The sequence below is a fragment of the Paramisgurnus dabryanus genome, chromosome 10 (assembly GCF_030506205.2).
Source record: "Paramisgurnus dabryanus chromosome 10, PD_genome_1.1, whole genome shotgun sequence".
Taxonomy (NCBI): Eukaryota; Metazoa; Chordata; class Actinopteri; order Cypriniformes; family Cobitidae; genus Paramisgurnus; species Paramisgurnus dabryanus.
The window spans coordinates 10,149,815-10,174,583 of record NC_133346.1 but is presented as its reverse complement, the minus strand read 5'-3'; the positions used below and the strand labels follow the sequence as shown (position 1 = coordinate 10,174,583).

Below are 24,769 nucleotides of genomic sequence, written 5' to 3'. Positions count from 1 at the left end.
TTAATTTGTGTTTTCGTGTCACGGATTGATCTTATCGAACTCTGCCCCCCTACCGTTGTTCCTTTTTTATCGGTGACAATAAATGTATCATCTAAATGCATTTATCTAAAGGTGAGCCAAAATGTTCTTAGGTGTAACAACTATAACAAACATTAATTTATTCACCTCGTATTATCTTTTCTGAATAGGACGATGCTAAATTATTCATGCGATGAAACAGAAGGTCATGCAGATGATTTAAGAGCAGAATAATCGGTGGGCATGTTGACAACTGACACATGTCATCCCGTTCTGATGAAAAATACAAAGTTGTGTCTGCTCAGTCTGAGCTGTGGGCATAGGGGAGATACACTATTGTCTCAAAAGGCCTCCAGCTTAGATAATAAAGATCACAACCAGCTTCGAGAGCCGTGCCAGGGTCGTCCGAAGCAGCTGTGCCCGGGCTCTCTGTGGGGATGCACGTGTTATGGTCCTGTCATGAGGTTTGGACAATGATATTGTGTGGCTACAGCTCGGTGGGAGAACCATCTGACAGATTGGTGATCCGGGGGAGTCGAAGATCCAGGTGTAGCTGCCAGGTCCCACAGCTGGAAGTAAAAGCTCCAGCAGGGTAAAAAGCTATTTTGTAATTGGGCATCTTTTGGCTCGGGCACAGACAAGTTCTGACCTTTGATTGCCAAGCATTTGGTCTTCCTCATCATTAGGCGGCTCTGCCCATATGCCAAGTGATATAATTGGGCCTTTCCTTCTGAATCTAGCCCTGAGAACTAAACGTCGACCGTCTCTTGAGAGGGACTACCACAACGTAGTTCTTTGCCAGTTCCTTTCCAGACAACGCCAGAGCAAACATCACTCTTTAACTTTGCAATTACGCTCTTATGTTGACAAGCACATATCCTAATTCTTTCTTTTGTGGATGTTAAGACAGGGAGGCAGGCCTGGGTGACAGAACCAATATGTTGGGGTACCAAGGGAATATTTGCCACTAGGCGGCCCAGGGAACTTGGGGGGCAAAGGTGGAGAGATCTCAAATAAACCTTTTAGTTCAGTCAACAGAGCAAACTCACCGTAAACCCTGAGCAAACCCGGCATAATCGCACAACAAAAGGCGCATAAAGGCACAATTAGCCGTAACCCCATGGATATTAACTTAAAGACACGCCCCATGATTCACGCCTTTCATACATTTGCATTTCATTCATTTTTTCTGCCTCAATCCCTCATTTCAATTCATTTTTTAAAGCTAATTTGTGAAAATGCTAAAGACTAATTTAAATATGCATAAGACACCCTCGATCCAAAATAAGGTGCTAATTTAAAAATCCTACAGACCATGTCTGGCTCATGTCTATGTTTTAACCAGTCTCAAGCATTAAGCTTATATCAGCAAATAACTGGCTCTGAATCTAGCAGCATGGTTTTCTTTTTAGCATTCACAGTTTAAAAGACCTCGCAGGCACTTAGAAAAGCCCCCCGTTCTCTTACAATCAGCGTATCTCGGTTTGAGTAGAGTAGAGTTCATCTCAATCAAGACAGGCCTGACAGAAGAGGGCTCTGTATTGACTGTTGAGGAAAGATGAACTATTTGTTTTCTCTTCGAAGTGAAAGGGAAAAGAGGAGACCAGTGATTGGCTTCGCTTTGAGAAAAATGCCTTTCGGCGGCTTGCCGAGAAGGATAGACCTCTGCAGGTGAATTAACCTTGCGGAAAATCAATGCTAGTCTGATCAAGTCTCTCGGAGAAGAATTTCGACTTATTCACGAGGCAATTTGCCAACGGAGCAGCTGTTGTCTTTGAGCAAATCCTTACAAAGCACTTCTATGCATTTGAGTGATACCATCTTGTTTGTTGTATTTGTAACTCCGCAGCAGAGATCAATTGCATCTGGGGAAGTGAAAACTCGGCATAAAATGAGATTTGTTTCAAGAGTGGGGAATATGTATCTATCAATCTTATATACTCTGCACTTAAAGCGTACATTTGCACAACCCTATTGTACTAATAAAAAGTTTTTCTTTTGTGTTTTTGAAAAATATCCGTTCACAAGGATCTGCAAAAACGTCAAAAAATTTCGCATTATTCGTGCCAGGACAGTAGAACAGTATTTTTCGGAGTCGCTCTGAGTCGCACCAGTCAAAAATGCGTTTTGAAGAGGAAAAAAATGTTTAGGTCGCATTGGACATAAATTGCGTTTAATCTAGAAAATGATTTCACAAAATCCCAGCAAAGAACAGACATTTAATCTGGAAAGGCAAGTTATTCAACTAAACAATAGCACAGAACAACAGGCTGAATAGGTGTTCATACATGTTACACAGTAACATAAACAGTTATTTACCCGATACACAATAGCATACAGAACATACCTGGGAGGCCGAATAGGCCAAATTAACACGACAAGCCAAATCAAGTTCAAAAAGGTCCCGAAGTCATTCCGCATCACTGAATCCATTGAATTACATAAATACAGGAGCAGCATAGAGCAGACTCTCTTGGCTGTAGACGGGAATGGTATCTCTTGGTTCATATGAAATAATTTTGACGTACAATTCGCACCTGACTATAAGTTCCATGATCCGCTAAACTATGAAAAAAGTGCGACTTATAGTCCGGAAAATAAGGTAGTGGATTTGCTTTGTAAAGAAACACCATCAACGGTGCACATATTCTTCTATAGACTGAAAAATACAAGTGAGGTGAGATAAACAATAAAGATGGCGAAAAAATCAAGCAATTTTGTTGGATAAGGTTCTTTTATAAGTGACCCAGGACTATAAATCGGCAAATTGTGTAAACTTTGCTGGAGAAGCGTTAATAAACTCTGTCCGGCATTGTTGTTGTGGTTTTCAAATAGACTGAACACGTTTTCATATTTGCGTTTTTGTCATTTAGACGGAAACTACATCATTTTCAAAAAACGTACACTTTTTATAAGTGGATTTCAAAAATGTACATTTTAAAGATCCCAAAAAGCTGTGGTTGTTGAAACAGCCAAATAGTTTTAAGTTTTTGCTTGAAATGTGTAAACGTGGCCTAAAAAGCATATAAAACAAAAAGCATATCTAAACACTACATCTAACAAATTCCATTACGTATACATAGACCTTCTAGACATGGCAGAAGAAAATATAACTATGACAGCATTAGTTGACCTATAGCTCCATTGTTGATGAACAAAACCCGCCTGTCTATTGTTCACCAAACACAGAGACATCAAACCGCCCATCGGGTCTGTTAGAAAAACAGTGTATGCACAATGCAATATGAGCACCATGCATCACCAGTCAGCTCTGTCCAGGGGCCCGTCCCCAACAGCTGGGACCCCACCGCAGGGCTGATGGGAAAGGTACAGTAACAGGTAGCATCCCCAGGTGCTGGAGCTTCAATGGGGTCGCTAACCCATCGCGCGCAACGCTAGCAAAGCTGCGCTTAATTAGCCGAGAGGGAGCCCCCATTGGCCCGTAATGGGCTAGTTTGTGAAGCTAGAATGGGGTGCGCTGGAAAGATGAAGGGATCGGGGGAGATAAGGGTGGGCTCTACTAAACCCTTCTCTGCATTATGGATTTGCCCATCTGGCCAAGAGGGGAAAGTCCCACTGCTGGACGAGTTAAACAAAGAGAAAGAGAAGGGGGCGTTTCCGTGATCACACGCTAAATTACGGTGGCCGTCACTCAGCTATTGTGTATCTGATGGGCTGGGTATTCACAGCTGGGCTGCCCAAATTGTTCTTTTATACTCTTTTATAACCCTTTATTGAAGCCAGAGGGGTGAGCGAATGATTAACAGACAGGACAATCAGTTTTGCTCGTCTTCAGCCTTACTGACTCAATTTATTTAGCCTATTTTTACTTCCCGAATGCAAATGTGTAGGCTCGCTTGGTTAACTGTGTCCACGGTGATCACGCGCTGGAAAATTAAAAGTTGCTATGCAGATGACGAAAAGCCTTTGGGTGGTTTTGGTAAAGGCTCTGCGCTTTGCGAGTTTCACAAATTTTCCTTTTCTCTCAGTTTAATTTAGTTTCGAACAACAATGAAGTCAATAAATACCACCACCTGCTGTGCACAAGCTATATTGGGTTAAATAACTAAACAAATATCATTAGGATTAAAAGGCAGAATAAAGAAAAATACGGTTTTGTCCAAGAAACTTTTAGGGAATTTTTTCGACCACTGCATTTAACTTCGGCTTGATTAGTCATTTTTCCAATTTCCCTTCCATTAAAATGTACATTAGGGTCTGAACTGTAGTGGATTCAAAGTAAGTTTTGGACCAAGCAATCAGTTCAAAATCATAAACAGCCTAACCAGTTTGAAATTACATTTAATGGCTAACTTGAAAACAGACGTGGCGTCTGGACTCATGCCTAACCCTATTTTGTGTTACACCCCCTTTCTGTTGTCCATTTTGCAGCCCTTTCAATCTCCTCAGGGTACTAGTTGTAACCCAGCTTAACAGACCTCTCCAATTAGGACTTTCCTCCCTTAAACCCAGCCCTCCAGAGCCCAAAGTCTGCTAAAGTTTGAGGGCGACTACAGAGGAAGCAAAAGCCACTTTATAAGTTCAACAAATGAAGGAACTGGCCGGTCGGGCTCCATCTCCTGCTGACATCCTCCAGGTAAAGACTGAGATCTGCCATCGCTTTTTCCTCAGATCTCTCACGCTGAAGCTATTAAAACCCTGAGAGTTAATGGCGTTCAGCGGAAATGATAAAGTAATAATGACATTTCTCACAGATCTGAGGAACCGTTTCATTGAAGTCTGCTTCATGACAAGAGGACAAGAAAAATCCAGGGTAAATTTCACGTCTGGAGGATGGAAATGGCTTTGTGGGGATTAGCCGTGCTCTTGCACCAAAGACAGATCCAAATAAGATTTTGAAACCAATTTACGCTTCACTTTTGTTTGCTTTATGATGGTCCAAAGGTGATAAATAGCATCATGTGTCAAAAAATATCATCATTGCATAGGAAGCTATTTACAGGAGACAACCCACCCCAAACACACACACACACGCACACATACAAAAGCTGACAAACTGATTACAGAGTAAGAACACAACAGGGGTGAGTGTTGCATCCCCAAGGACCCCATCACACTACAAACACAATGCTTATTCCCTAACCCACTCTCGCACAATGCGAAGAGCCTTGTAATTAAGTTCACATCTTTTCATTCACATAATCATCGCACCCTTGTCACAATTTGACGCACAATCAACTTTCTGAAGGGGGCTGAAGTGCACAGAGACAACCTCTGCATACAATCCCAAGTTTATGTTTGCCAAACACAATTAAAAGTTCCCGAAACACATCTTCCATATGCTCTATATAGAAAATTGCAAAGCCGTATTTGTAAGGATTTTCTCAAACTTCCAAAATCTGCATTACAGTTTAGTCACGATGCTTTGTGTATTTTCTCTGTCTTCTATTTGTATCAATTTGCTCTTGTCTAGCAATAACAGACGCATTGCTGGAATACCAAATGCAAAGAGGGCTTTACTTTATCCAACTCATTACATCAATTCTTTTTCTATAATAAGACCCTTTATTAAGGTCTCGCCCTTCATTTGCACTCCGTGCGATTCGTATAAAAGTATATCCCTTCATTTGTACAGTCGAACATCCGAGAGGACAAAACAAATTTGGATTGTCCTTGGAGTGCCACGTGAATAATTCCTCAACAACAACCAATAACTCAAGACTGTCCATCTTTTTTAACAAATTGCTTTGTGATAGTTTTTGCTTTAGAGAAACTAAATTAACTAGTGGAAAACATACAACATGCAAAGCATACTAAAAAGGCACATAATTGGTATGTATGCACATGTCCACTCTGCAAATGAATGATAGGTGTTCGTATAAGGCATGAGACCTTTAATTACTCTGCCGTTCTCATGGGGCGCATTACTGAAGGGATTCCATGTGCTCTTTATTAGTGCATTTTAATATTTTGGGGGGCTGACGTGGCACCGTGTGGGTCCCTTACCGGGGCCACATTTGTCCTGCTTTAGGAGGCTTGTGGGGTTTTGGTTGAATATGCATGGGCTGGTATGGTCCAGTCCCCAAGAGCATCAACCAATGACAGAGTGATGGACGAGGATGCCTGGCATCATCTAAGGGGGGATCAGAGAACAAAGAGGAGCTTCCCCCCCAGACCTTAACATGGCTAATGAAGGGTCCATGCTAATGAGGGGCATGCCAACACTGGGGAAAGTTCCATAACCAAGAGATGGAATTTACTGAGCATTTCCAGAAACACTGCAGAAAATTTTAAGCTCTGACTACAAGATTAAGTTTTCCTGTAACTTTTGATGTAAAAATATGATGTATCTCAGTTTAAAGGGACACTACACTTTTTTGAAAATATGCTCATTTTCCAGCTCCCCTAGAGTTATACATTTGATTTTTACCTTTTTGGAATCCACTCAGCTGATCTCCGGGTCTGGCGCTACCACTTTTAGCATAGCTTAGCATAATCCATTGAATCTGATTAGACCATTAGCATCACGCAAAAAAATAACCAAAGAGTTTTGAAATTTTTCCTATTTAAAATTTGACTCTTCTGTAGTTACATCCTGTACTAAGACAGACAGAAAATTATATGCTAGGCAGATATGGCTAGGAACTATACTCTCATTCAGGCGTAATAATCAAGAACTTTGCTGCTGTAACATGGCTGCAGGAGTTGCAATGATATTACGCAGCAGCCGAAAATAGTCCCCTTAGTAACTTTCAATGGTAGGGGACTATTTTCGAGCAGTGCGTAATATCACTACGCCTGCTGCAGCCATGTTACAGCCAGGGGGGCAGGGTTTCATATTTTATTGAAGCAGCCCTGGGCACCGCCATTAGCTAGCGGACCCCCACCTGCTCTTAGCATTCCATTGACTCCCATTCATTTTGGCGTCACTTTGACAGTGAATAACTTTACATCTGAGGCGTTTAAAGACTCAATTTGTGCATCAATTATTTCTAAAGAAACACAAAAATGTATAAAAGGCTCCATTACCTTGTATCTTACGTTATGGCCCAGTAGAAGCAGTTTTAGTAAAACTATGCTAACGATTGCGTCATAACCATGCGACTCTCTGTCGCACAGTAGAGAAATAACCGTATGGACAGGAGGAGAAGCGAATGTGAAATATGGCGTACTGGCGTTAAACTTTAAAATAAATAAATACTATGCAAAATGACAAAGTAATTAATCAGAATACTAAATATACTTAATACAAAATGTACTCCTGTTCACACTCTCCGTTTCTGCAAGATTCGTTGGGTGATTCAGATTTCTCTTGGCACAGCTATTAGAAGACTTACAAGTGTCAGACACGTTGCTCACGTCACCAAGCTCAGTTTGAGTCTGCGCAGTACGCTCGACCCCCCGGAAGTGTGAGCTTCTAATTGCCTTCACTTGTCTCCGTTGAATCCAACGGGGTCGCTGTGTCCATTTCTTTTACTGTCTATGGTTACAGCAGCAAAGCCCTGATTATTACGCCAGAATGACCATATCTCTAGGGGAGCTGGAAAATTAGTATTTTCAAAAAAGGTGGAGTGTCCCTTTAAAATTCTTCATACATTTACATTTATGCATTTGGCAGATGGTTTTATCCAAAGTGATTTACAGTGCATTCAAGCTATACATTTTATTAATTTGTGAATCAAACCTATGAACATTGGGTTGCTAACACAATGCTCAACCAATTGAGCTACAGGAACACTTTTCAATATTGTAGGCCTTTTGTTAATTATGTCTGGAAATAGCTGGTAAACACAACCAAATAAACATTGACATTTACAATCAACACAAGCACCATCTTATGTGATGATTGCAATTCAATTGCATTGGAAATAGGGCAGGATTAGATTATGAATAGGACCAACATAACACACGAGTACTACCTGACCTTTCTTTACAAAAAAAGCAAACCCTTCAGTGACTGGGGCAGGCCTGCATGCGACTTCATCGCACAAAAGCATGATGGGATTACAGTGGTACTACACAACAAAAGTGAAGAGAGGCAAGATGATCGAAAATAAAAACCAAAAAGATGGCATTACTGCTTAACAACTTTGTGTGTTGGCCAAACCCATATGAATGAAATTATTTACCTGGAATACCTCCTAGAAATTTTAAGTAATGCTAAACCTGCTTTAAAGGAAAACAATACTGTTTTTCAATATTTTACTATGTTCTAACCTTAACTTAACAAATTATTATAAAACAGTTACTCCGCTTCGCGCCGTGCCTAACAACGCCCTTCAGCCGTTACTTATTCACGATACAGCACAGCCTCTCGTACCTTATTGCTTACATACATACCTATCTTTTTTCAATGCATGCACTTAATCTTTGTACAGCACGTCCTGAATGTGTAAGCATTTAGCCTAGCCCCATTCGAAGTGCTGCAAACTAAGTGCTCTTCCGCCATTCAATATAGTTATACATTTTATCCCATTAAAAATCGCCATGTTTTATTTTGTGCCACCATACTTACTCGTGTAACTACTCATGTAACAGTCTTTAAATAGGGAAAACATGGAAGTGTTTGGTGGCTTCTAAATTCATCCCTGTTTGGATCCTAAGGAATGAATGGGGCTAAGCTAAATGCTTACACATTCACGACGCGCTGTACAAAGATTAAGTGCAGCATTGAAAAAAGATAGGGATATATTAATTCGTCTAAGTTGAGGTAAGAACATAGTAAAATATTGAAAAACAGTGGTGTTTTCCTTTAAATAAATACAACAAATTAACAACATCTTTAATGTTTTTTTTAAAGATGAAAAAGTACAATAAAAAGTACAAAGATGAAAAAGTACAATCACAACTTTTAAAAAGATAATTTATAATTTATAACACAAATTTAAAAAGATAATTTATAACACAAATTTTAAAACAGTCTTTTTCCTTTTTATTGCGCCTAATTTGATACTTCTATCGCAACATAACAAACCCCTTGCAGTTACATCATTAGCTTCTAAGGGGTCCAAAAATCTGTTCTTCAATGTTTTAGAATAAAAAACTTTATGTAGTAGTGATTTACATATCCAATTAACTGTTCTGAAAACTTTTATTGTAACTATCACAAACATTTTATAAATCTAAAAAAATTCTAAAAAAAAATTTCGTTTAAGTTTTATACAAAACAGTTCTTATTTGTGCAGTGCTAAAGATTTTTCAATAGAAAATAAATAAAAAACTAAACAATTAAAGAGAAAACTAAATAATAAGTCCCAACAAACAAAATAAAAAGACCAACAATCACAACACAAAGAAACATTAGCTGGTGTAAGTCTGAATTACTGTTTATGGTAAACGTGTGTAGTATGAATGGGCGTTACTGCGTGCCGTTAATCAAAGGAACGGGGAGAGGAAGAGCCCCGTTGGGTCCCGCTGCAGACCCTCTGCCTCCAACCCCTTTTAATTAGACTCACAGCAGGGACCCCATACAAACACACGTGCGTCTCTGTCCAACTCTCTCTCCATCACTCTATCATCCGCTCATCCCCTCCACCCATTATTTGAGTAACTGTCTGCGGGCCCCACTGGGGCCAAGACATAATCATAGTAATGTGCTCAAAAGGCCATTCCCTGCCGTAGTCTGTCACTAACCAATATAAAATGAGAAAAAGTGTGATAAATGATTTGAGATCAACTCGATGTGAACTTTAATTTTGTGATAAAACAAAAAGGGATCTAAAGACCTTGCAGAGGGATCTAAAAACCTAGTGTATGTGTGAAATAACCACTTAGTGAAATGTAGAAATACCTGTCTGTTTAGGGATAACAGGATGGCTTATTAACAGAGGGAGGACAGGAAGCGTTGCTGGCCATCTGCCCAGTCCCCTGCGCGGTGACATTTGGCTGTAGACCTTTAACCCTGCTGGAAAATGTCATTGCACTGAGTTTTCACCCCGGGACAACGACCCCTGAACCCCAGAAGACAGACACAAACTGACACCAGCAATATGATGGGATTCATTAATTATGTTTTCAGGAAGACCATGGGTGACATCAAGGATTCAACATCAAGTTCTGTACAGGCGGTTAAATTAAGATCTCTTTAATATGTCAATTGTTTCTCATTGATAAAAGTTAAAGTCGCATGGAACGAAAGTAGCGATTTTTTTCCCGTGGTGATGTATATCCGAGGGAAATCGGCTTCTGAAATGAAATAAGGCAGGGTTGGATTTGAATTCATCCATCGAGAACTGATTGGATCGTTTGAAGTTGGGTCGTTTTGCTAATTGCTAATCGCTGAGATCTTCTCCCGGACCCCGCCCACCTGCCATACCATATAATCAGAAGTAAAAGAGATATTTTTGAGGAGATTTGCGTTTTTGATTAAAGATTATGAGGGTACATTAATATTTTAAAAATAATGAAGCTCACAAATAAGTCATTTGTAAAAATACCACAACAGTTTTTCTTTTTAATTTCATGGCCACTTGGAAAGCAATGGAGACTTTTGCTTTTTTTAGACCCTCTTGTGCCTCATCTATGGTTCTCAAGCCTACGCTCAGATTTGCTAAGATAAAGTTTACTGCTTAAAATAAGTAAGTCTACTGTTTTTTCAGACATTTCTCTTAAAAATGAAAACAAAAAATGTCCCTTAAACAGTTTCTTTTAATGTGTCTGCAAAAAAGCTATCAATAAGAACTCTGACATTTCTTATCCAAATTTTTAGCTACATGGTCAAAAAAATGGTCCCTAGCTGTCACTGGAGCAATAAGTTACCCTTTTAAAAAGTACACTTTTGTAAAAAAAAAAATAGAGTTTATAGTGGTGTTGTTAGAAAGAAATCTGTACTGAGGCACGTGCCCGCCATTATTTTTCGAACACCTTTTCTTAAAAGCCTGATGCCTGATGATGTGAATATTAACTCACTTTAGTTTCGTCATGTTTCATAGTGTTCTGGACTTCAATCACATACAGTCACCTGTCCTGGACACCCACCGGACTTCTGTGTGCAGGACTGTGTCAGTTGCCAGAACCGTGCCACAAAACCAGCCCTATGGTCATTAAAAGACACTCCACTTTTTTTTGAAAATATGCAAATTTTCTAGCAAATTTTCCCTAGAGTTATTTTTACCATTTTGGAATCCATTCAGCTGATCTCCGGGTCAGGCGATCCCACTTTTAGCATAGCTTAGCATAATCCATTGAATCTGATTAGACCATTAGCATCGCTTAAAAAATAACCAAAGAGTTTCAATATTTTTTCTATTTAAATATGAAAAAAAAAATGCTGCATAATATCATTGCGCCTGCTGCAGCCATGGTACGGCAGCAAAGTCCTCGGTTATAACGCCAGAATGAGAGTATAGTTCCTAGCCATATCTGCCTAGAAAATCGCAACTTTTAATTTTCCGTCCTTCTTAGTACACAATGTAACTACAGAAGAGTCAAGTTTTAAATAGGAAAAATATTGAAACTCTTTGGTTATTTTTGAGCGCGCTGCTAATGGTCTAATCAGATTCAATGGATTATGCTAAGCTATGCTTAAAATGGTACCGCCCGACCCAGAGAAACGGTAAAAGAGCTGGAAAATGAGCATATTTAAAAAAAATGTGGAGTGACCCTTTAAAAACTATCCCAAAAGCATCCCCATGACCATTCACAGCCCAAATACCAACAGTTAATAAACAAAATTCTTCCATCTTTAACCCACTGAAAAAATCAACTCAATTTTTAACTCTGCCTGAAGGCCGCGAACTTGGTCAGTTTTTGTGTTATCAGTTCAAGTGTTTTGTACAGTGAATTGGGTTACTAGCACTAACAGATTCAGTTTTTTTGTGCCGCGATTATCAATGTAAATGAATACACTAACAATTAAAGTAAATTGGTAAAATGTAAACTTGATATTTGTACTGGAGCACAAAAGATTTACACTGGGGCACGTGCCCTAGTAAAAGGGGTCTAGTGACGCCCCAGCCTCAGGTACAAAATATATGCACATTTGTACCTAAATTTATTAGGAAGGGGGTACTGCCCCAGTGACAGCTAGGCATAATTTTTTCTGACAGTGTATGCTATTCACAAAGACAGTATCTATACAGCACCACAACAATTTTTAATAGTCTATCTTCAAAGGCCTTTTAGAGGAAATATCAGAGACAAGTTAATGCATATATACATAACTGAATTACTCTCAAAAGAGCAGCCAATGGGGTACTTAACTCTTCCTCCATTTAACTTTGGTTCTAGTCCATAGACTTTATTAAACCTCCACTACTCCTCTGATGTACACTTTAAAAGTCAAGAATGCATACAGTCTAGTAATGAAGAAATCTTAACTACTCCTGACACAAATCGAACACACATTTACCACGTAGCCTCTAAAGCTTCAATTGTGGTTATCAATCAGCCGAGCACAAAGTCAGGGGACAGCAAGTGAGCCAATTTCCAAATGCAGCGCATTCTCATTATGAGATGCCTGAAAGGTGTCTACTGAATGAATCACAGGGCACAGATTTAAAGGCCAGGGGCCTCATTTATCAACATTGCGTAGAAAATGCTCTATATTTGTACCTACGAATGAAATTTAGAATGTGCCTAAGTACAAAAAAATCGGGATTTATCAAACGTGCGCACGTGGTTCGTACGCACATCAGTAAGTAATCCTTGATGATAAATCCCAAGTGTTCTTAAGCACCATGCTCGTGCACGTTCATGGTCATTTGCATTCCGAAACGCCTCCGATGAACCATATATGGTGACAACACCTCCCGTTATAAGTCACGTGGTTGTGCTTTTTCCCTCATCGCAATAATGGCAAAGAGAGCGTAAAAGAGGAACTTTACAGACACAGAAATTGAGTTACTGGTGGATGAGGTTAATAACACATCTGTTTGGTTCACTTAGTACGGGAGGAATGACTAACAAAAGAAAACAAATCTGCATGGGAACATGTTACCAGTGAGTTTAATTCCATTGGGTATGAGAACACTTCTAGAAATAAAAAAGTGGTTTGACATTAAATTATCAGCCAAAAAAAAAAAAAAAAAAAACGCGTCACAGCACACCGACGTGAAATCAGTCCAACTGTAGGAGGACAGAAAAAGAAAGAACTTGGACAGCCGCATAACCATCATCATCGGCGCGATCTTTGAAAACGCGCTCCCGGCGGAATGGATTATTTGCCAAGTCTTTCAATAATGCAAGATAAGCCATTGCACTGTGTCAAGCATTTGACGGAGCTTTCTTACATAGGGTTAGACACTAATTTCATTAATTAGCTTCAACACTGATTTGCAGTTACTTTATTAACAGTAATCATTTTTAACACCTTGGGGTGGATAATAAATAGACAAAGTGTTCTTTTAACGCTGAGGATGGACGGTCCTGTGTAGTATCGCTATTCTACCACTAGATGCTCTGCGTACGCATACTCCGAGGTGTGCGTATATTTACACACATTTCTACGTATAAGTGCAATTTGATAAATTCCACACTTTGCGTAAAACTGTTCCTACGCACACTTTACGCACACTTCTGTGCGTACGAACGCTTGATAAATGAGGCCCCTGGTGTGTGACACGGCCTACTGTGATGGATTTCATACGTCTCAATCACACACCATGCCCTCGGCATGTATGAAGAATTCTTATTAGAAATAAAAACTATTTACATATTTAGGCTCCACGCAAACTTAAACTTCCTGTGTGTCATGCACATTTGGTAGTGAACTTGATCGGTCCAAAAAAAACAACAAAAACAAAACTGTTCATCTTAAGAGATGATACATAGAGTATATATATATATATATATATCTTCAAATTTACATAAACGTAGCACAGTTTTTTGTGCATTGGCAATCTGCTTAATGCTTACAAGTCAATAAAGTTATAGACAAATAAGCCGCAAGCTGCTTGGCAAAGCTGTCATGTGTTTTGTGGACCCCTCTGCCATAATGAGCAGTGAGAGATATCAGCGGTCAGTGCAGCTGCTGGGGGTAATGGTGTATTGAACGCCGGACAGTCCTGGGGTCAAGGGCCAGACCGCAAAACCCATCCGAAAGATGCAGCTGCCCCACACCTGTGCCACAGTGGACTGCCCACTCACAGCCCTCCTCCTGCCCACACAACCTTCAGATCAGTTCATTATTCACAATCCCCATCAATACAAACCGATACAGACTATTCAATCAACTCATATATCAAACTGGACATTATCTTCTTGACGCCTATATTGAGTCTCTGTTCACTGTTAATCATTCCTGTCAGACCGTTATCGGCACTGATTGCTTATCAAAGAGGGCTGTGGATAAAAATCGGAAGATGGACGTGCTTTTTGGGACTCTTTCTAAAAAAAATGACTGTTTTATTTTGTTTTAGCGTCATTAATTTGCTTTTATGTGACTACTTGTGCATGAAAAGCTCCCTTGTAAATCCTTCAGGTTTTAAAGTGCTGGTCTGAGAAAATCAATGGAAATGAAGTGGGTTTTCTTCTCAATGTTTTTGCCTAATCTTATTTGCAAATGAAGAGCTCTGGTGAAAGGATAATGGGATAATGACCATAGCAGCCAACTCTGTTTCCCTTTATGCCACACAGGATTAGGAAAGAAAAAATACACTTTTTAAAGTTTTAATCTGTGCATTGTGAATATTTAAAGGGGACATTTCACAAGACTTTTTAAGATGTCAAATAAATCTTTGGTGTCCCCAGAGTGCGTATGTGAAGTTCTAGCTCAAAATGCCATTGATAATTTATTTTAGCATGTTAAAATCGCTACTTTGTAGCTGTGAGCAAAAATTTGCCGGTTTTGGGTGTGTCCTTTAAAATGCAAATGAGCTGATCTCTGCACTAAATGACAGCGCTGTGGTTGGAAAGTGCAGATTAAGGGGCAGTATTATCCCCTTCTGACATCACAAGGGGAGCAAAATTTCAATGACCTAGTTTTTCATGTGCTTGCAGAGAATGGTTTACCAATACTAAGTTGCTGGGCTGATCTTTATCACATTTTATAAGTTGATAAAACTTATCACTGAGGACCCAATTATAGCACTTAAACATGAAAAAAGTCAGATTTTCATGATATGTCCCCTTTAAGGTTAGTGGTGTTAAAATCCTTAAAGAGGTCACCTACTGGCCCAAATCAAAAGAGCTTACGTTCTTTGATATTTTATTTGATATTCTGGCCCCTAGACATGGCTGAGGTCACTCCTTCAAATGTAAACCTATAGGTTTTTTTCAAAGGTCGCTTAGAAAACTAATACTGTCACACGTCTTTCCTAATTAAAGATGCAAAAACAAGCGCAACTATGTTGACAACTAGAAAAAAATGGATAAAACAGTCTAATGCAGTGGTTCTCAAACTTTCCGGCGTGCGCCCCTGTAGGGTGCATCCCTTTGTGCCCCCCAAAGAAAATTCATGACATAATACAATCTCAAACTCTAAAAAAATAAATAATAAAAAAAACATTAAATTATATAACATATGGTTAGTAGCCTAATTTTTCTGAGGTTTAATTACACAGAATTTATGATAAATTATTGTATTTTATAAAAAACCATTAAACTGGGGCCCTCCTGGTAGCATCTCCCCGCCCCCCAGTTTGAGAACCATGGTCTAATGAAATGTTTGATCGCTGCTTATGTACTGTTAAGTAATGCAGTTCTGTTTCTAACACACACAAGCTTCAATTGAATGCATTTCAATAAAGGCCTTAACTAAACCAAATAATCTCATCATTGTATCTTAAGAGCCCATAGCAAAGCTACACTGTCAGAAAAAGTGGTCAGAAAATGATCCCTGGCTGTCACCGGAGCAGAACCCTGTAAAAAAGGACACCTATGCACCAAAAAAGTTCATTTAAAACATCAAATGTACATATTGGTACCAAATATACACATATCTGTACCTATTAGGTACATATTAGAACCTTTTCAAATGGTACTGCCCCAGTGACAGCTTGGGACCATATTTTTTAGTAAACACATTTAAAAAAAAGTTGTTTAAATAGATTTAAAGGAAAACACCACACTTTTTCAATATTTTACCATGTTCTTACCTCAACTTAGACAAATAAAAACCAAATTTTTTATCCACTTCATCTTTGCACAGCGCGTTGTGAATGTGTTAGCATTTAGCCAAGCCCCATTCATTCCAAACAGGGATGAATTTAGAAGCCTCCAAACAGCATGTTTTCCCTATTTAAAGACTGTTACATGAGTACTCGAGTAAATATGGTGGCACAAAATAAAATGTGGTGATTTTTAAGTGGATGAAAATGAGAACTATATTGTATGGCAGAAGTAACAACCTCCGGCGTAGTAACTTCTGTGAACTCCCCTCTCTCGCTCAAAATCAGTGAGAGGGGGAGTGCCACCATACTTACTTGTGTAACTATCCTTGTAACAGTCTTTAAATAGAGAAAACATGGAAGTGTTTGGTGGCTTCTAAATTCATCCCTGTTTGGATCCTAAGGAATGAATGGGGCTAGGCTAAATGCTAACACATTCACGAAGCGTTGTGCAAAGATAAAGTGCATGCTTGAATAAAGATAGGTATCTATTAATTTATCTAAGTTGAGGTAAGAACATAGCAAAATATTGAAAAACGGTGGTGTTTTCCTTTAAATGGCTATACGCTATAAGTGCATCACAATTACATAGCAAAACAATCACAAAGTGCCTAAATAATTACATTGCAGTACATGAAAAAACACTAAAAAGCTGCTAGTTGAATCTTAGATGATCTGATTAAAAATGTGTACAAATATGACATCATGTTCCTGTAACTCAATTGGTTAGTGCATTAGCAGCACAAAGGTCATGGGTTCAATCCCCAGGGAAAACACATACAAAAAAAAATACAAATGCATACTGTAGATCGAATGCACTCTTAAGTGGGTTTGAATAAAAGTGTCTGCTAAATGCTAAAACTCAACCCAGTAATGTTTATATTTGTCTCCATCAAAAACCTTAACAGCAACTAAACAGAAAACAGCAACCAAAAGACACCCAACACAATTCAACTAAAGACTTGAAATTGAATTCCCTCAGTACGAACCTCACAGTCCCTTTTACTATCGCCCAGGCGTGACATGACTTTGGCCCTGACCTGCCTCTGATATTGCACTTGAATATCAGACGCCTGCCGTCACCACACGCTCTCTCATTAGCCTCAGACGTGTGCGCCATGCTCTAATGAGACTTTTTCAGTCTTTAATGTAAAGTTGCTCACCGGTGGGGGTTGGCTGATGAGGGTGCACGTGTGTTTTTGGGCTTCCACTGAATTACCTTGCCGTCTATCCGAGGGAAGACACCTGGTCCTCACCGCTTGAGGGGCGGTTAACCGCGGCTATGATGCTCCCACGGGGGCAGGTCTCAGCTGTGAGAGGTGCTAAGGTAAATTCGCATTGGGACAGCGGGTGATCACGTAAGAGGCATCGTCTTGATCTGTCTGATAGGCATAAGAGGCTTTTGTTTAAAGACATGCAGGAGAATTTGGTAGGACGGACCGACATAATGAACTAAAGGATGACACCCATATGAATCTCTTTGGCATGTGGTGTCATTTTAATTTGCCTGTTTAGGTATTCATTTGGCACTGTGAGGATGTAGAGTGCTTTTCCACTCAAGTTTGCAAATGATCATCAATTTACATAAATCATAAGGTTTGCAAACAGTATTTGGTGGATAAATAAAACTATGTGGTACATACAGGAGTCAAAGTAAAAAAAATCAAGTATAGATTAGGAACTAAACATGGTTACTGTATATGAAGTTCATTAATAATTTGTCAAGGCATCTAGCTACTTTTAATAACATGTGGAGAATGGGGCAAGTTGTCACACCGCAAAGTTGTTTCTTTGTAAGGGCTGTTTTCTGTCAAATATAAATCTCAAATTAAAATGTGTTCTTAAACAGTGATTAATATGTTGGCTTCAAACACAGTTGCTGCAAACATAAAATTCCAATATCATAATTTTTGCTTTCGCTCATTAATCAAAATAAAACCCACAATGTCATACTTTCAGCCAAGGATCAACTATATAATTATAAAAACAGATTTTAACTGAAAGTGCCACTTCTATATTGGGGCATGTTGTCACACACATTTAAAGGAACAGTATGTAAGAAATTTATATCAATTAATCATAAAATGGCCCTGATATGTCACTATACATTAAGAAATAATTTTCATTTCAAATACTTATATCACTGACAACAGTGGTCTGGCCAGGATATTGTCATTTAAAAAGTGGAGTTGCAGCCCTCAACTGATGTTTATGTTGTCATTTTGTGTATTGGCCACCAGTTGTGTGATTGCAGTACCAGTTTTAGCCACAAGTTTTGTGATTGCAATATCAGTTTTGGGCACAATCCTACATACTGTTCCTTTAAATTTTAAATACTATGTTTATTTTTTTGTTGCCCAAAGCTATGGTTTGATGGTAACACTTTACAAAAAGGTTGCATTTGTTAACATTAGTAAATGGAGTAGCTAACATGAACTTGAGCAATATAGTTTTTCAGCATTTATTAATCTTTGTTATACACCACGGGGCTGTTAAATGCTTTATTCTGATTGACTTAGAAATGTTCCATGGGTGTTGATTATTTTTCTGTAAAACGCACATCTAACTTGCCAAATGTCTTAAAAATAGGTACCAGAGCAATGTTTTTGGTACCGTGGTAAAAGCGGAATAATCGATGCAATGGTCCATCGTCAATTATTCCTTACTTAATGTTAGTTAATGCCAATTCAGTTGTTCATGTAAGTTTGTTGTGCATTACCTAATGTTAACAGTTAACTTTTGACTTAAAGGTGCAGTGTGTAAATTTTAGCGACATCTAGCGGTGAGGTTGCGAAATGCAACCAACGGCTTAGTCCACTGCTCACCCCTTGCTTTTGAAACAAGCTGCCACTGGACAAACATGTCATCGTCGGAGACAACTTAGTAAAAAATTTCCGTTAAGGGCTTCTGTAGAAAAATGGCGGCACAAAATGGCGACTTCCATGTAAGGGGACCCACTTTGTATTTAGATAAAAAGGTCTCGTTCTAAGGTAATAAACACATAAGTCATTATGAAAGGTCTTTATACACCCCTGATAATATAGTTTTGTATATTATTTTGCATTTCTTTCAAAAGATCCTTTTAAAAATTACACACTGCAACTTTAAAGGAGTCATACCGTGAAAATCTGACTTTTTCCATGTTTAAGTGCTATAATTGGGTCCCTAGTGTTTCTATCAAATGTGATAAAGATCAACCCAGTAATTTTGTTTGGGTAAGACATTTTCTGCAAAAGCGTGTGAAAAATTCAGTCGTTCAGATTTTGCCTGTTTTGTGAGGTAGGTAGCAAGGTGAATTACTTATAATACCGCCTCCTTTATCTGCAATATCCAACCACAGCACTGCCATAGTTAAAGAGAAAGAAAGAAGAAATACTTGAAAGCACAATTGAGTTTCAATTACAACAAACCACCATCATTGTGATTTCATCAGCTCATTTGCATTTTAAATGACACACCCAAAAACGGCACACTTTTGCTCAGGCCTACAAATGAGCAATTTTAACATGCTATAATAAATTAGCTGTGAAGTATTATGAGCTAAAACTTCACATACGCACTCTGGGGACACCAAAGATTTCTTTCATATCTTAAAAAGATCTCATAATATGACCCCTTTAAAAAAATGTATAGTAAATGCTGAAATTCACAAACTAAGATTAAAGGTGCAGTGTGTAAATTTTAGCGGCATCTAGTGGTGAGGTGCTGGTGAATTGCAACCAATGGCTTAGTCCACTGCTTACCCCTCGTTTTTTAATCACATAGAGAAGCTACGGTAGCCACAACCAGACAAACATGTCATCGGAGACAACTTAGTAAAAAAAGTTTGTCCATTAAGGGTTTCTGTAGAAACATGGCAGCACAAAATGGCGACTTCCATGTAAGGGGAGCCTCGATATATGTAGATAAAAACGTCTCATTCTAAGGTAATAAAAACATAACGGTTCATTATGAAAGGTTTTTATACACCACTGATAATATAGTTTTGTATATTATTTTGCATTTCTGTCAAGAGATCCTTCTAAAATTACACACTGCACCTTTAATAAATGCTGTAGAAGTATTGCTCATTTGTAAAATGTTATCTGTTGAATTACTAATGCTAACAAATAAAACCTTATTGTGAATTGTTACCGGTTTGATTCTATATTTGTACCATATGAATTTGTAAGCTCTTTCATAATTTCAAACAAGGAGTAAAATGCAAAACTATCGTTGTCTGTCGGTATCATTGTAAGTAATCGAATATCAGTATCGGCACAGACATTTTGTATTGGTGCATACTCTATAGTGGCTGACTTTCAAAAAAAAACTTCCCCGTCTAAAAACTAGCCCCTTACAGAAAGTGTGGATTAAAAAAACGGATATATCTGTGTGCATTCAAAAGGCTTTAGGTGATACAGAGCGAAGGCACTTTATAATGACAGTCTCTAACCAAAATGTGCTTTTACTCTGAAATAAAGTCTGCAGGTGCTGCAATCAGCCGTGGCGCTGAGTGAATCTAATGATCGTTCACACTGCCGTAATAATGATCTGATCTGAAGCCAGTCGAGGGAGATGAGATGAAACGGAATTTGAAGATGGGTGTAAAAAGCTACTATCATTGATGACTCTAACAAAAAGTAAAGAAAGCTAGTGGGAGAGAGACTGGAGCATCAGTATCAATGCAGAATTTGTACTTTTGATCTCAATTTCCTTCACAGCTCCTTTCCACCATGTTCCATATATCAGTTTTGTATAGAAGATAAAGTAAACTAAAAGCTCTGGTGTACGAAAGGGTGATGTACTGTAGCAAGAATATTGGCACACATTGTGAACATGAGACAAGCACATCTGTGAGCTGTAGGGGTCAGTCAGCATTTACACAACAAGGAGTAAATTGCTGCCTGGCGACCATCAGTACATCAGAAGCTGTTTATGGAAATATCCTCACCTCCAGAATGCTTCAAAATCACAATTTGCTCTAATTGACTATAAACGCATGTGTGTATTTTTGTTCGTACGGGATAAACGAAAAGATCTCCGCTCATTAGATATTATGCAAATAAGCACTTTAGGCTTTTTAAAAGCAAGGGAATTTCGACTGCCAATCCTATGAGCGATCGCTCAGACACAAATGTACCTAAATGCATCTTGGCTAAAATGCTAAATTATGAAATAATAATCAATAATTAGCTTTGCTTTCTCAACGCCACTTAATATTTCAGAGGGTCATTAAAATGTCTTTCACATTCGGCCATTTAAAGAGCTTTCCTGATTTCACTGATGATAAAAAGTGCTAGCTTGATTTCACGAAGAGGTGAGTTACTATGTGATCTGACTATGAAGTGATGCTGTTAATGTCGCGAGGCGTTTCGAAATGCCTCTGGAGTGAGTCTAATCAGGAGGCCATTGCTCTGATCATGAGCAAACATAACCATATCCTCATTAAGATGTAGGTATGGCTGCGCATGTCTGTGGGGTATAATATGCATTGCATATGCTAAAAGATTCCAATTTTAGATTTGCTTTCACAAATATAACATGCAGGGTTGTAGCACAAAGACAATTTGTACATTATGGCTTCGTGGCCCTTTATTATTCATATTAATCGTAGTTGAGACATTCTTTGTAACACATCTTGATGAGAAATTATACCTTAGGCTAAATTCATCAATGATTGAATCATCTCCATGAGTTTGTGTCTAATTTGTTTTGTAATAGCAAATATTAGCTGGTCTATTTTGCTGTATTATCTTTTTTTTTCAGATTTAAAGTTCATTATATACTTCTATGAGAAATGAATTACTTTTTTATTAGTTGAGCATCATTATACAGCCTATAGTATACACTTTTTAAAATAAAAGTGATGCAAAAGGTTCTTTACAGTAATGTCATAGAAGAATCATTTTTGGTTTCCAAAATACCTTTATTAAAACAACCTTTCTGTTACTTTCTGTTTAGTCCATATAGTTGTGATAGTTTTGTATTTCAACTACAAATAACCTTTTGTGAAACAGAAAGGTTCTTCACATGTTAAAGGTTCTTTATGGCAGTGGTTCTCAAACTGGGGGTGGCCCCCTGGGGCCTCGGAATTGTGCCAGGGGGGCCCCAATTTTATGACATTTTATAAAATACATTAATTTTTTGTGAATTCTGTGTAATTAAACTTTAGACTAATTAGGCTACTAACCAACAGCACTACATTGTAAATTTCAAAACGTTTTGTTTAATTCAAATTTACAATGTTTTATGTCATACATTTTCTTTGAGGGCCATGAAGGGGACAATCGAGGGCTACCGTACACAAGGGGGGCCGCACGCCAAAAAAGTTTGAGAACCACTACCATACAGCCAAAAATAGATCTTCTAAGGCATCGTGAAGAGTCTAGGTTTCAAGCCTATACAGCTATACAGTCTTAAAGGTGCAGTGTGTAAATTTTAGCGGCATCTAGTGGTGAGGTGCTGTTAAATTGCAACCAATGGCTCAGTCCACTACTAAAGGGCTCGTTATAGTCGTGCGTAGGTCCTACGGCGCAGCCACGACGGCGTAGGGTTTTCATTTATACTTTTGCGTCGTCCTCCGCATCGACATGCAAACACACGCGGAAACCGCTGGTAGGCAGTATCCACGCGTGTAACCACAGTAGTAGCACAACCGTCAGAGAAGAAGCAGCTTGGCAAGTTAACCCACAAACGAAGAAGAAACAGCAACTTGTTGTGTATGTTTTGAGAAGAACAGCAATGATGGAAGTAAATAAACACTGACTTTTGTTGCAGTTTGAGTTAAATCACTCCTCAACTTGGCTCATCTTTGTTTTCAACGTCACAAACGGAAATACCTATGACGCAGTTTTTTTTACCTGACGGGAGGGGTTCTGCTGGACCAATCACAGCGCTTGCGGTCCGCGCAGATCTGACGCGCTGTTACAATTTTTGCGAGGTGCGCGTCAGGCTACGCAGAGCTACGCACAGGCTACGGCGTAGAACCTACACACGACTATAAATCGGGCTTTACCCCTCGTTTTTTAATCACATAGAGAAGCTACGGTAGCTACAACCAGACAAACATGTCATCGGAGATAGGCTTGTTGCGATAGTCGGTGAAACGGTGATTACCGGTGCTTCAGCCTCTCACTGGCTGGATCACTTGCCCACCGCAACACCGTCTTCACCGTCGTTTTGATATTTTCTTGTAATTAAATCATTTAGTTTCGTTAGAGAGAGCAAACACACTAACAACTGAATGTGTCTGCTGCCTGAATTCAGCGGAGCTCAACGCGCGTCACGTCACAGAGCAGCAGGTGTCAGATTTCATTTATTCCTGTCAAGGCCCGGGTATACTTTTTTTCCGCGGACACGTGCGCGCGCGAGTATAGCTTTCCGAGTATAGTCCCCGCGGCTACACGCGGATGGCCGCGTTCGACATTATACGCAATACAAATGATTTCTTATTCAAATTATTAGTCTAACAGGCTGTCAGGGCAGCACTGATTTGGCGACATTTACAGTACATTAAAACATTAGTATAGGTGAAGAAAAGTAACTAATCCACCATTGCAAACACAGTTTAGAACAAACAACAAGACAACAAAGAACAGGAATCAAACAAACATGCTCCACAGATTTCTGTTCTTGGAAGAAGTAAAAGTTAAAGATGAAAAACGATAGTGTGTGTGCAAATGCTGTCTATTTCCTTTGTATAATTGTTTATAGTGGAGTGTCCTGTCTAAATATTTTCACGCGCATGCGCTGTCGTACGCGGACTGTACACGCACTGTCCGCGCGGTCTCAAATAATTGCATTAATACTGTATTTCCAGCACTTTTATAACCTAAAAGGATCCCCTTATTACCGTATCCTGCCTTGGAAAGCTCATTGGGTTTTATAAAGGTTACATTGTCTTGTCAGACTTTTTACATCTAACCTTTAGCAGACATCCGACACAAAGAAGATGTCAAAAAATACACCCAACTGGACAGAAAATGGTGTCACAACTGTTCACAAATCTTTGGACAGGCCATGACCTCTGACCTTAAATAGACTGTATGCTAAATCATGTGAACAGCTGGTGTAGCTACAGTTCAGGGGAGCCACGTGCCAGCTTATCAACATCAATAAAACTTCAGTATCCCTTTATCAACAAACCATAAATGTGTTCCTGATATTATACTGGATGTATAATAATAGCCTAATAAATAATTGTATCAAAGTCGTCAGTGTTACATTGTTTACTTCAAACTAAAACGATGGGTGAAACATACTTACCGGAAAGCTTCCTTTCCTTATAATGATACTTTATTGTCCATCAAGTTTTGACAGCTCTGAGGTCATTCAGGAAGAAACCTTCACAGATAAAGACCATAATAAATCATATTAAATTAAGTCATAATTTCTGTTTTATAGTAAGGCAAAATCTTAATACCCCCTTGGGTATACATGTCACTGTTTGGGAATAACTACCAAGTAAAATGACAAATGTAAGATTTTCTCCAACACAAAAATAAACGTAAAACCATTTTGAAAAACCAGAACAGGTAAAGTGTCTTGACGCCAAATGCATAAAAAAATGTGGTTGTTAAACAGCTGATTAGATTTGTGGTGTAATAACAACTGGTTAAACATGCTCAAAACTGTCTATGCATTTTGATCAACTGCTTACATAACGAAATAAACCCTGATTGGGAGATCACTCACCTGTTAAAAGTCCGGTAAATAAAATGTAAACATGTAGTCAATTTATTCAGAAACTTTAATCTTACTAT

The 24,769-nt window shown here is 38.8% G+C and overlaps 1 protein-coding gene across 2 annotated transcripts in view; it reads right to left on the bottom strand.

Annotated features, from left to right (window-relative positions):
* robo3 (roundabout, axon guidance receptor, homolog 3 (Drosophila)) overlaps positions 1–24,769 on the bottom strand; it is a 182,095-nt gene that overhangs the window by 156,414 nt on the left and 912 nt on the right. For both annotated transcript variants that reach the window (XM_065259478.2, XM_065259486.2), the window contains exon 2: positions 24,273–24,350. The gene's annotated coding sequence lies outside the window, so the exon portion shown is untranslated. The remainder of the gene's footprint in view (positions 1–24,272; positions 24,351–24,769) is intronic.